General features: G+C 46.3%; 1 pseudogene; it reads right to left on the bottom strand.

Annotated features, from left to right (window-relative positions):
* Nucleotides 1-6641: 6641 nt before the first annotated feature.
* On the bottom strand, nt 6642-6760 carry LOC134967092 (5S ribosomal RNA; annotated as a pseudogene).
* Between the last annotated feature and the right edge of the window lie 1074 nt (nt 6761-7834).

Below are 7834 nucleotides of genomic sequence, written 5' to 3'. Positions count from 1 at the left end.
GTAGCAATAGCATCAGAGTTCGTAGCATTTTGCCCATGGGGGGATGGGGCCTGATGACTTGACAGCCCGGCCCCAGCCCCTGTAGTGTCCAGCAGCTTTTCTTCTCTGAGCTTTTCCGGGAGAGGAGACTCCAAAAGATGGCAAATACACCCTACCTGTATACTTGATTTTGTAGCCGTCAACATTACTAGTGCACAATTGCCGCAGCTCAATCCTTTTTGCAAGAGATCTATCTGAGAACAGCCAGAATGCACAGCTCGCACAGACAACAGTCCCATCAACCAACGGCACACTATAGTTACACTTAGCCTATGTGCAGCTGCTCCGTTTCCAACCAGATAACCCTTTAAAAAAATAATACATTATACTTTGAGGGTAACTATGAACAACAGAGACCTGTGCCAGCTCAGGACCCAAAAGTTCCCATGCCATAAGTGTATGAGTAGGTGACTTGGTAGCACAGGAGACAGCGTGCACCATGCAGTTGATGTATAAGTGTATAAGTAGGCGACTTGGTAGGACAGGAGTCAGCGTACATCATGCAGGTCATGTATAAGTGTATGAGTAGGTGACTTGGTAGCACAGGAGTCAACGTGCATCGTGCAGTTGATGTATAAGTGTATGAGTAGGTGACTTGTTAGCACAGGAGTCAGCGTGCATCATGCAGGTGATTTACAAGTGTATGAGTAGGTGACTTGGTAGCACAGGAGTCAGCGTGCATCGTGCAGTTGATGTATAAGTGGATGAGTAGGTGACTTGGTAGCACAGGAGTCAGTGTGCATCATGCAGGTGATTTATAAGTGGATGAGTAGGTGACTTGGTAGCACAGGAGTCATCGTGCATCGTGCAGTTGATGTATAAGTGGATGAGTAAGTGACTTGGTAGCACAGGAGTCAGTGTGCATCATGCAGGTGATTTATAAGTGGATGAGTAGGTGACTTGGTAGCACAGGAGTCAGCGTGCATCGTGCAGTTGATGTATAAGTGGATGAGTAGGTGACTTGGTAGCACAGGAGTCAGCGTGCATCATGCAGGTGATGTATAAGTGGATGAGTAGGTGACTTGGTAGCACAGGAGTCAGCGTGCATCATGCAGGTGATTTATAAGTGTATGAGTAGGTGACTTGGTAGCACAGGAGTCAGCGTGCATTGTGCAGGTGATGTATAAGTGTATGAGTAGGTGACTTGGTAGCACAGGAGTCAGCGTGCGTCGTGCAGTTGATGTATAACTGTATGAGTAGGTGACTTGGTAGCACAGGAGTCAGCGTGCGTTGTGCAGTTGATGTGTAAGTGGATGAGTAGGTGACTTAGTAGCACAGGAGTCAGCGTGCATCGTGCAGGTCATGTATAAGTGTATGAGTAGGTGACTTGGTAGCACAGGAGTCAGCGTGCGTTGTGCAGGTGATGTATAAGTGGATGAGTAGGTGACTTGGTAGCACAGCAGTCAGCGTGCATTGTGCAGGTGATGTATGTGTATCAGTAGGCGACTTTGTAGCACAGGAGTCAGCGTGCATCGTGCAGTTGATGTATAAGTGTATGAGTAGGCGACTTGGTAGCACAAGGAGTCAGTGTGCATCGTGCAGGTGATGTATAAGTGTAGGAGTAGGTGACTTGGTAGCACAGGAGTCAGCGTGCATCGTGCAGGTGATGGATAAGTGTATGAGTAGGTGACTTGGTAGCACAGGAGTCAGCGTGCATCGTGCAGGTGATTATAAGTGTATGAGTAGATGACTTGGTAGCAGAGGAGTCAGCGTGCACCATGCAGTTGATGTATACTTGTATGAGTAGGTGACTGGGTAGCACAGGAGTCAGCGTGCATCATGCAGGTGATGTATAAGTGGGACAATATTTTTCATACTGTACTCTATAGAGCTATGTTTCTCTTATTGTTTATCATACACTTCTTAATTATATAGTGTGAGTTCTGTGCCACCGCTGAGATGATTTTCGTGTTTTCTTAGAATTGTTTCAGTGTTTAAGCCGCATTTAGCCTGTTGTCAGGTATCCTCAGAGATATTATACACTAATCTATGATCATCCATTATTCGCAGCTATTGGCAGCCGGCGTGCTTTGGAGAAAGAAAGATGGTAAAATCTGTGCTCAGCAGGGTCTCTGAAGAACAAATTACCTTTTGCAGCAAGTGATTTGACTACAATTGAGTGGATTGTACCAAAATACAAAGACAGTAAATTTGTAGAACTTTTTTTTTTTCTTTTCATCTTATGAGTAATGTTATTGATTCAGAAAGGAAAGAAACTGAATCAGAACTTTTGGCGTTCTCCATGTCTGTGCGTCTATTGCTTACAGTATGCTGCTGTGGACCGATGGAGCACATCTATTCTTTCTCATGTTGGGTGAGATGTATCAAACATTCTACAGAGGACAGGCAGAGAAGTTGCCTGTATAAAAAATATTCCTGTTATGTAATCAAATCCCAGATCAAAGACTTCTTCCTTAAGAGCTAGGCTAATCATTAATTACTAGGTGATTCATTGCGCCCTAAGCACGCTCTTCACACTGTCGTAAGGGGCTACGCACCCTTAACCCTTGCACGCCCTTGTGGTGTGCAATATTTTTATTATATGGAGTATTACCTCCAATCATAATTGCGTGAGTGGTTAAATATTGCACGGACAAAGGGGCGTGCAATAGTGCACGCAGGGCCTGATGAATCACCTAGTAGGTGCTGTGGTTGGAGGAGTGGCGGGTGTGGGGGAGAGACACGGATGGGGGGAAGGGGTCCGGGGTTGCCGCGGGTGGGGGAGGGGCTGGTGCGGTGGTGCCACGAGTGGGGGAGGGGGTCCAGAGCCACCGCGGGTGGGGCATGAGCGGTTGAGGGGGGTGCCGCGGGGGGGGGGGGGAGAGAGGGGGCGAGTGTGGTGGTGCCGTGAGTGGGGGAGGGGCGGATGCGGGAGTGCTGCGGGTGGGGGAGGGGGTCCAAAGCCACCGCGGGTGGGGGAGGAGCCGTTGAGGGGGTGCCGTGGGTGGGGGAGGGGCTAGTGCAGTGGTGCCTCGGGTGGGGTAGGGGGTCTGGAGCCACCACGGGTGGGGAGGAGCGGTTGAGGGGGTGCCGCGGGTGGAGGAGGGGCGAGTGCGGTGGTGTCGTGGGTGGGGGAGGGGCGGATGCGGGTGGTGCTGCAGGTGGGGGAGGGGTTCCAGAGCCACCCCTGTGGGGTTGCTGCGGATGTGGCCCGTGGGGGAGGGGCAGGTAATGCTTCTTCTGCTTCTCCTGGAAGCAGCTAAGCTGCTGTCCTCCCTTTGGCAGTGGCTCTCCCGGAGACTCGCACAGCAGCAAAGCAGCCAGTCACTATTGTTAGCACCAGTGTTCCAGCGCACCACATTACAGGGAGGAAGATGCACTCAATAAACAACAGCTCCCAGCAGCGCTGGAATGCTCATGCGTTAAGGGCTGCTGGGAGCTGTAGTTTATTTAGTTCATCTACTTCACTGTAATGCGGCGCGTTGGAACACCGGCGCTAACAATAGTGACTGGCTGGCAGAACTGACTGACTCGCTGAATCAATGTAAAAGGTGAGAGTGCTGTGCAGTGTCAGTGACACTGTGGTCATTCCGAGTTGATTACTAGCTAAAAATGTTCGCTGCGCTGCTATGATGCAAAAAAACGGCACTTCTGCGCATGCGTATGCGGCGCAATGCGCACACGCAACGTATTTTCGCAACGGCTGATGTATTTTTACACAAGGTCTAGCGAAGCTTTTCAGTCGCACTGGTGGCCGCAGAGTGATTGACATGAAGTGGGTGTTTCTGGGTGTCAACTGGTCGTTTTCAGGGAGTGTTCGAAAAAATGCAGGCGTGCCAGGAAAAACACAGGCGTGGCTGGGAGAACGCAGGGCGTGTTTGTGACGTCAAAACAGGAACTGAACAGTCTGCAGTCATCGCAGCGCTGAGTAGGTCTGAAGCTACTCTGAAACTGCACAAAATTATTTTGTAGCCGCTGTGCGATCCTTTCGTTCGCACTTCTGCTAAGCTAAAATACACTCCCAGAGGGCGGTGGCTTAGCGTTTGAACGGCTGCTAAAAACAGTTAGCGAGCGATCAACTCGGAATGACCACCACTGCACACCCACTGCACTGCACAGCACTGTCACCTTTTACATTGATTCAGCATCCAGACATTATCCTCCGCGATATCACCCACTCTATCCGTTACATTAGCCATCTCGGGGCTTCCTGGCCGGCAGCCCAGGTGCTGTGTTGTGGAGTCAGGGCCTCTGGGGATCTGGGCGCGGCTGTGGCGAGGAGGCACTTCTGTGACATCACGCGCAGAGGAGACTCCGGGGCTCAGAGAGTATGCGGCGCAGGGAGGGCTATGAAAGCCTTTCCGCTGCGCCGCTTTCATACACGTCTATGCCAGTGGCCACCGCAGCTTTTGTTCAACCTGCACCGCGGCTAGGGAGTGGGGATTGTTGATGCCGGAGGGGGCAGGCGGACTGGCAGCAGGACATAGGACGCTGCAGTAAAAGGATTTTTTTCCCTATCTACAGTGCAGAGACTTGCTTTATACCCTCCAACTGTACCATTTTGGCAGGTAAAGTACCTTTTTTTATGGTCTGTACTGATTTCTTGCTCTCCAAACTTCCATTGAAAGTATAGGAAAAGGGGCGTGACCACGCCACTTTACCTGTGGCCACGCCCCCTTTTCGAATTTGTAGTGATTTTTATGTGTAAATTGTTGGAGGGTATGTTGCTGCAGATGCAGTGGGCCTATTTTGGGGTGTGGACCTGGAGCTGCAGCTCTATCAGCCTCATTGTTAATCCTGCTCTGGGTACACGCAGCAGCCAAAGGACAGAGCCTCATATTGGATATAATCTGTGTGGGACGGCGTTTCTCGCCCAATCAGATGTGGACTGGGTGTAATAGACCTACCACTAACCCAATGAGAGCTCTTAGCCACGCCCAGCATTATCACAGATCTGGGCAATTATATAGGAGATTTTCTCATTGTGTGTATGTGATTTAGAGTGCCGGCTTTTAGTGACAAGATTCTTTTGAATTATATTGTATGAATTTAATAATCAATGTTTACTTGTAATACTATTATACTAATAATATGTGCTTTTGTGTGTCCATCTAGTCAGGTGTTTAGTGTTCTGTTGTCGCTCAGGATTAGTATACAATAGGTGATATGTGGGGATGCATTTGCGCTTCCCGGCTTTCAGGATGCCGGTAGCCAAGTGATCAACACCGGAATCCCGACACCACTCACCGGATCACCGACAGCCGACATCCCAAATGTGAGTACCGGGTTAGGGGTTGGTGTTAGAGCCCAGGAAGGGGGAGTTAGGGTAACGCACTAGGCCATAGACAACAACTCTGGAGGGTTAGCCCTACTTGCCCCCAAAAAAAATGTTTTTAGGGTAGGGGAAGGTGGTTAGAAATACTTACCCCCCTCTGATGTCGGGATCTTCAGTGTCGAGATGTCGCTTTCAGTCATGTGACCACCGACATCCCGACCTCCGGGATATCGTATTTATTGAGCAAAAAGGAGAAAAAAAGAAAGACTCTGTGTTGGGGCACGCTTAGAAATTTGTAATAAATTTATTAAAACTTTACTTTTAATTAATACAGGTTGAGTATCCCATATCCAAATATTCCGAAATACGGATTATTCCGAAATACGGACTTTTTTGAGTGAGAGTGACATAGTGAAACCTTTGTTTTCTGTGGCTCAATGTACTCAAACTTTGTTTGAAACACAAAGTTATTAAAAATATTATATTAAATGACCTTCAGGCTGTGTGTATAAGGTGTATATGAAACATAAATGAATTGTGTGAATGTAGACACACTTTGTTTAATGCACAAAGTTATTAAAAATATTGGCTAAAATGACCTTCAGGTTGTGTGTATAAGGTGTATATGAAACATAAATGCATTCTGTGCTTAGACTTACGTCCCATCACCATGATATCTCATTATGGGATGCAATTATTCCAAAATACGGAAAAATCCGATATCCAAAATACCTCTGGTCCCAAGCGTTTTGGATAAGGGATACTCAACCTGTAACAGATAAAAATGAAGAGTTTGATACAGAAAAATGTTCAAATGCACAAAAATATACAACAAAAGATTTATTTGTAAGTAATATACAGATAGATTAAATTAAATAAATCCACATGAGGAAAAGGTGGATAATATGCTGTTAGGGGTCAAACTTAATTAACAAAATCACTAAATAGGAATCAGGATAAGCCTGATACGAGATTGAGAGCACCTGTGGTGAAAAATATATAGAAAAACAAGTTTGTGCCTAAGTTAGTCAAAAATCAATAATAAAGGTACAGGTAAAAGACATATACATATAATCACTACAGTGATAATGGTAGGTAGATACCTGATCTAAATACCTCGTGAATATAAATAAAGGGCACAGAAGTATAATTCATAATTGAGAGGTCAAATGACTAATGGTGATCACCTGGTAGAGGTTTTGTTTGCTGAGAAAATGGATCCTTAATGAGAACGAAGCATTTAAGAAAATTTTGATATCAAAGGCATTGATAGATAAACAAAAAAGCAAAACCAAAGTAGAAGGTTTGCAGAGAAATTAACAAGATATAGAATAGGAAAATTCAGAAATTGCTCTAACACTTCTGCTGTTTGTGATCAGAGGTCACATCATTACTGCACCTGATATTCCCAAGAGGTCACCCTACTGGGTACTAATCAGGCTTGCCAAGGCTTAGCTTCCAAGATCGGATGAGATTGGGCGTTGCCGCTGAAATATGGCAGTAATAGAAACACTAGGACACAAATGAGAGAGTGTAATAAATGAGCAACAATGGGTACTTCTGCTGTCCAGTTTCTAGCGCAGATTCTCTGTTACTAGAAGCATTGCAGAGAGTGGTCTCGCATCTGGATGAGAGGGTACTGAAATATGAGTAAGATAGGTGAAGAATAGGGAGGGGACCCCGTCTTCTGCTGTCCACTGTCTTATAAATTTATAGCGGACAGTAGATGAGAGAGGTGGGTTAGGCTCGCCTATTGAAAAGAAAACGGGGTTGATGGTGATATAGTGTAATCACAATAGTTCAGAAATTAGCAGGCTATAATGCTAAGTCAAAAAACCATGGAGTTAGTGATTGAATAAAAAAAGGGAAATAAACTCAGGCTGCATAGTGATAGCTAAGAGTTACCAAGTAGCTACAGAGTCCTGTTATACAGGAAAATGCTGAGAAAACATTTTGCATTTTAGGGGAGAAACAAAAAATAGTTTTAAAACAGATTTACAATTAGGGATCAAGTTTGCAAACAAAGAGAAAGCAGTATTGGTTATATGTCAATATCAGTTAAATAACATGATAATAGGAGTCCCAATGGGCACATACAATACCAGGCGATACCATAAGGTGATCTGAACTAGGGAAAGTTCAGCATCACTGAGCACAGACGGACCGTTTCACCAGGGTGGCTTGTTCACTGTGTCAGGGCATTGGGGAGGGCTGCCGTATTTAAGGTAAAAGGGGGAGGAGACAGAGGAGGCTTGGCGTCATTCAGGATACAGATTGGTTGAAGACCGGAAGTCCATAGTGACATCATCCTCGTTTTGAAAGTATTATACTGATAAGTAAAACTAATAACTGGCGTCTGTTCTTACACCTAGAATGTGAAGTCATTAGGAGGTGGCTTCCATAAGGTTAGATCACTCAAATGGTCTGCATATTGTGATCCCGCGATCGCGTCCGACCGGAAGTGTCGTCCTTAGCCGGAAGTCACGTGGTCGCGTGTGTTCGAGAATTCGCGTTTGGCCCGGAGTGACGTCAATCCGGAAGTCATGTCATTCGATTACATTGAAGAGCTTGAGTTGCTAG

The sequence above is a fragment of the Pseudophryne corroboree genome, chromosome 10, assembly GCF_028390025.1.
Source record: "Pseudophryne corroboree isolate aPseCor3 chromosome 10, aPseCor3.hap2, whole genome shotgun sequence".
NCBI classification, from domain to species: domain Eukaryota; kingdom Metazoa; phylum Chordata; class Amphibia; order Anura; family Myobatrachidae; genus Pseudophryne; species Pseudophryne corroboree.
The sequence above is the reverse complement of the archived record's forward strand: the minus strand, read 5'-3'. Positions and strand labels throughout refer to the sequence as shown.